A 5986-nucleotide genomic window follows, 5' to 3' on the forward strand; every position below is an offset into this window, starting at 1 on the left:
GTCAAAGTATTGGAGTGGCCATCACAAAGCCCTGACCTCAATCCCAAAGAACATTTGTGGGCAGAACTGAAAAAGCGTGTACGAGCAAGGAGGCCTAAAAACCTGACTCAGTTACATCAGCTCTGTCAGGAGGAATTGGGCAACAATTATCCCAACTTATTGTGGGAAGCTTGTGGAAGGCTATCCGAAACGTTCAAGAATTTTAAAAGGCAACCAAATACTAATTGAGTGTATGTAAACTTCTGACAAACTGGGAATGTGATGAAAGAAATAAAGAAATAAAAATTGAAATAACTACTACTAACTACTATCATTCTGACATTTCACATTGATCCTAACTGACCTAAGACAGGGATTTTTACTATGATTAAATGTCAGGAATAGTGAAAAACTGATTTAAATGTATTTGGCTAAGGTGTATGTCAACTTCCGACTGTATTCACTCCCATGAGTCGATACTTTGGATACTCTGAAGAAGCGCCTTTGGCAGCGATTGCAGCTGTGAGTCTCACTGGGTAAGTCTCTAAGTGCTTTCCACACCTGGATTGTGCAACATTTACCCATTATTCTTTTCAAAAGTATCCAACCTCTGTCAAATTGGTTGTTGATCATTGCTAGACAACAATTTGCAGGTCTTAAAATAGATTTTGAAGTAGATTTATGTCAAAACTGTTACTCTGCCACCCAGGAACATTCACTGTTTTCTTTTTAAGCAACTCCAGTGTAGATATGGCCTTGTGTTTTAAGTTATTGTCCTGCTGAAAGGTGAATTCCAGTGTCTGGTGGAAAGCAGACTGAATCAAGTTTCCTCTAGGACTTTGCCTGTACTTAGCTCTATTCCATTATTTTTTTTACCTGAAAACTCCACAGTCCTTGATGGTTACAAGCATACCCATAACATGATGCAGACACCACTATGCTTGAAAATATGGAGCGTGTGTTACGATAAACTAGGAGTGGTGGGTGGAATCAGGCGCAGAGAGCAGGGTTCAGTCGTTTGTCAAATTTATTCCCCAGCGCAACAAAAACGGTCCCGCCAATACACTGGGCGGATACAAGTTGCCAGTCCAAACAAGAGGACAAAAATAGTCAGGAGAAATAAGACACGAACAAATAACACCATCCAACACAGAGTAACAAGAAACAAGCTCGCACAACTACCCAGCAGACCTAGTGCCCTTAAATAACCTAAAAACAAACCCTAATACAAAACAGGTGTACCCAATAACCAAAAACAAACGGAAAGGGAATCGATGGCAGCTAATAGGCCAGCGACGACGACCGCCGAGCACCGCCCGAACAGGAAGAGGCACCATCTTCGGCGAGGTTCGTGACAGCGTGATACTCAGTAACGTATTGTATTGACCCACAATTTGTAAGTCGCTCTGGATAAGAGCGTCTGCTAAATGACTTAAATGTAATGTAATGTAAATGTAAATGAATTTGCCCCAAATATAACACTTTGGACTAAAATTGAATTGCTTTGCCACATTTTTGCAGTATTACTTTAGTGACTTGTTGCAAACAGGACGAGAGTTTTTAAATATTTTATTCGGTAAAAGCTTCCTTCTTTTCACTCTGCCAATTAGATTAGCATTGTGGAGTAACTACAATGTTGTTGATACATCCATTACAGCCATTAAACTCTGTAAATGTTTTAAAGTCACCATTGGCTTCATGGTGAAATCCCTGAGCGGTTTCCTTCCTCTCTGGCAACTGAGTTAGTAAGGACGCCTGTATCTTTGTAGTGACTGGGTGTATTGAGACATCATCCAAAGTTTAAATAATAAATATGTTCACCATGTCCCTGGTCTTGTGGTTGAATCTGTGTTTGGAATCCATTGCTCGTCGGAGGAACCTTGGGGTAGAGAGATGAGCGTTTAGCAACAAAACATTATTTGTCTCTGAAATGAAACCATCAAGTGATAGATTTCAAACAAATATATGTCTGTCATTGAACAACCCAATGCCATGGTTAGGTGGTGAAAAAACACATGAGTTCATGAAAAAACACGAGTTCTTTAAACAATTAAAGCTACTTTACCAACATTTCTGAAAATGTTTATGCAGAGTTTTGGAATTAAACTCTTTACTTGTTGTAGCATGGTGTTGTATCAAAATAGTACCACGAAATGTATTTACCAGTCTTCTTGGTTAGCTAGCTAGCTGCTTGGCTAAACACAGAACGTCAGCACACTATTCTCTTATTGGCAAAAACGGATCCATCTCGTTTCAGGTCTTTAGCTAAGATTTGACCTGTTGAATACTGGAAACTCCAGCAGCCGATATATTCTTTCAGATTAATAAAACTTTGTTCTAAAACTGCATAATACCATCTCGTTTCACCACAACAGTGTAGTGCTCTTACTGGTAGGAGCCCAGCCTTCGCAGCTGCTGCCTGCCCTATCTCTTGTCATCGACTTTGGAAGTAGTGGGTTGGGCGTGTGTTCTAGCAGCCACCTGGCTACGTAAATAAATCTAGCCTTTATTACAGTAATGGGAGGCAAGCCAGGGCACGGAGGGATAGGCTGAGGCATGGAGAGGGCGGGGGGAAGGGTATGGCATGGAGGGCCAGGCTGAGGAATGGGGACACTGCTGCAGGGTCGTATGCCTGGTATTAACATGAGTCTAATCACCACTGATGTGCAGCACTTCCTGCTATATATACACATGCCCGGGTATTTTGGGAAAAGCTGGGGGGGGGGGACAAATCCCATTCAAGTCATGGGACCGATAATAGCATTTTCCACGCATCATTTTGAAATCATCTAGAAGTGACTTTGTTTAGCTTCACATTCAATTGTAGATACTTTCGAATGATTTGGACATGATGCGCAAAAAATGTTTATATCGGTCTGATGACTTGAATGGAATTTGTGCCACAAATGCTAAAAGTTTAGAATTTGGAAACAGGGAAACTAAACCAAAGCATGGATTGCTGTCATCCCTTTTCCATAGACTGTTTACAGGGTAAAGAAACCAATATGTAATTTAGGGAGAACGGTCCATTTAATGCTAAGAATCTATAGCTTTTTCCAGTCACCAGTAGTACCTGTCCTGCCGACTACGCCAACAATATCCGTCCATCCCAGTCTACTGTTTTCACATAGACCTACACAGAGCAAGGTTATTGGGACAGGACTACTGGGTTATATGAGTCCAAGAATTGGCCAGATAGAGCCCTCCGACATGCAGGAGGAATGCTCGCCATCACAAATAGAACAGGGCAGTTGGCAAAGCACGTCCCTCTGCCCCCCTGTTATACAAAGAGAAAAGAAATGACAAAGAAAGTGAGAGCGAGAAATAGAGGTTGTAAAGAGACAGAGAGAGTATTATTTACTTCCTTGCTCCCTTTATTATTAGCTCTGTTTATTATGGTTCTTGGTAACTTTGGATATGTAATTCAACATGGCCACAAGGAGGGTAACAGAGATGCAAAGGGAGGTCAGGAAAGGGGTGTGGGGGAGGTATCTGTTTCTACACACAAACACACCTGTGTCCAGACTAATCCCCATGTCGCCTCTCTCCTTCCAACACCAACTCTGACCCTCTCTCTTATTAGGAAGCAGGGCAGCCCAGGGGTCAGGGGTTAGAGGTAAGGGCAGCTCCACAGACTGGATAATGGGCGTACCGCCACCTGGAGAAAATCGGGGTCTCTTTCTGGAAGATTGGCCATGACAGTCGCAATTACAGGGACAAAATAAACAGCCCTTGGAGAAGACCAAGGGCTTGTGGGTAACTAGGGGGACACACGACCCCTTCAGTGTCCGAGGGAAGGCCCACAACTCACTCTGCCACCGGTGCGTCGTACACCATGTGTGCGTGATTAATGGTGGATGCTGGGACAGGGTAGAGGGTGGGGGATACAGGGGTAAAGGGTGGGTAGCGGTGAAAGGACAGCTTTGTTTTTGTACTCTCATTTTTGGGTTAGACTTTTTGTTTGTTAGTTCAGACCCTGTGGATGTGTTTATGTGCGAGGGGAGCCTGAGGTGGAAAATGTGGATTAATTATTTTTCTCAAATGATGGAGCGGTCGAAGTGTGGAACCATGCTGTGGACAATAAGACAGAGAGGTTACCACAGAGACCATTCGCTCAGCTGTCTTAAATGGAACCTCAGTGTTATCATTTAGGACTGACCACTGTGTGTGTGTGTGTGTGTGTGTGTGTGTGTGTGTGTGTGTGTGTGTGTGTGTGTGTGTGTGTGTGTGTGTGTGTGTGTGTGTGTGTGTGTGTGTGTGTGTGTGTGTGTGTGTGTGTGTGTGTGTGTGTGTAGCTGAGGGGTTCTTTGGAGAGTCCATACGAGTGTGTGTGTGTGTTTTTGTTTAATTTAGGTTGAGGCGAGGGGCTAGGTGGGGAGCGACTTAGTCAAGTGGTCAGGGAATAAGACCATCCACATCCCAGTAAGGGGTTTGATGGTTGGTTATTGGTCATTCTTCCACATGCCAGTCTCCCCCTCCCTCAGCCATGCACCCTGTCATTACAGTGACAGTCAAGTCCTGTTTAACCCCAATCACCCGTGGTAATAACCGTTTAAACAACCCACACCGCCTGTAGTATTTCATTGCTGTTTTGGTGATTATGTCACTCCACTTTTAAACCACGGAAAAAAAGACTCACAGCCCACATGCTGAAATCACTATGTGAACTTTGTTCGGAGACGATGGGTATTTATATTGACCACAGTGGTGAAAAAAAGTGTTGGGGTGAGTATTTTCCTTGTGTGCTATATTATTAAAGTTTTGCTGCAGTGATAAAGAGACAGGGGCTGTTAAAGTGAGTTGCATAGATACAAACAGTACATTAAATGCATCAACAAACGGACCAGTGAATGCTAATATATACACTGAGTATACCAAACATTAATCAAATAAAATATAATAAAACTCTATTTGTCACGTGCTGAATACAACAGGTATTACAAGCTCTTTAATTAACCAACAATGCAGTTTTGAGAAAATACCTAAAAAAGTAAGAGAGGAAAGTAATAAATAATTAAAGAGCAGCAATAAAACAACAATAGCAAGGCTATATACTGTACAGGGGGTACCTGTACAGAGTCAATGTGCAGTGGCACCAGTGATGAGGTAATATGTACATGTACATGTAGGTAGAGTTATGCAAGTGAATATGCATAGATAATAACAGAGAGTAGCAGCAGCGTAGAAGGAGGGAGGGCAGTGCAAATAGTCTGGGTAGCCATTTGAGTAGATGTTCAGGAGACTTATGGCTTGGGGGTAGAAGCTGCTTAGAAGTATCTTGGACCTAGACTTGGCGCTCCAGTTCTGCTTGCCGTGAGTTAGCAGAGAGAACAGTCGATGACAGCTGTTGTACCTTCGTCACCACACTGTCTGTGTGAGCGGACCATTTCAGTTTGTCTGTGATGTGTACGCCAAAGAACATAAAACTTTCCACCTTATCCACTGCTGTCCCGTCGATGTGGATAGGGAGGTGCTCCCTCTGCTGTTTCCTGAAGTCCAGACTCATCTCCTTTGTTTTGTTGACGTTGAGTGAGAGGTTGTTTTCCTGACACCACATACCGAGTGCCCTCAAATCTTCGATGCTGTCTCGTTGTTGTTGGTAATCGAGCCCACTACTATTGTGTCGTCTGCAAACTTGATAATTGAGTTGGAGGCATGCATGGCCACACAGTCGTGGGTGAACAGGGAGTACAGGAGGGGCCTGAGCACACACCCTTGTGGGGCCCCAGTGCTGATGGTCAGCAAAGTGGAAATGTTGTATCCTACCTTCACCACCTGGGGACGGTCCGTCAGAAAGTCAAGGACCCAATTGCACAGGCTGTAGGCCCAGGGCTGTAGTCAATGAACAGCATTCTTACATAGGTATTCCTTTTGTCCAGATTGGATAGGGCAGTGTGCAGTGTGATGGCGATTGCATCGTCTGTGGACCTGTTGGGACGGTATGCAAACTGAAGTGGGTCTAGGGTGGCCGGTAAGGTGGAGGTGATATGATCCTTGACTAGTCTTT

General features: G+C 43.7%; 1 long non-coding RNA gene across 1 annotated transcript; it reads right to left on the reverse strand.

Moving 5' to 3' along the window:
* Nucleotides 1–988: 988 nt before the first annotated feature.
* LOC127911357 (uncharacterized) lies at nt 989–2403 on the reverse strand. Its single transcript, XR_008077945.1, has 2 exons — nt 2143–2403; nt 989–1858 (listed from the first exon to the last, which is right to left on the reverse strand). It is a non-coding gene; the product is annotated as an uncharacterized LOC127911357 (long non-coding RNA).
* Between the last annotated feature and the right edge of the window lie 3583 nt (nt 2404–5986).

Source organism: Oncorhynchus keta, chromosome 2, assembly GCF_023373465.1.
Source record: "Oncorhynchus keta strain PuntledgeMale-10-30-2019 chromosome 2, Oket_V2, whole genome shotgun sequence".
In the NCBI taxonomy this organism is placed as follows: domain Eukaryota; kingdom Metazoa; phylum Chordata; class Actinopteri; order Salmoniformes; family Salmonidae; genus Oncorhynchus; species Oncorhynchus keta.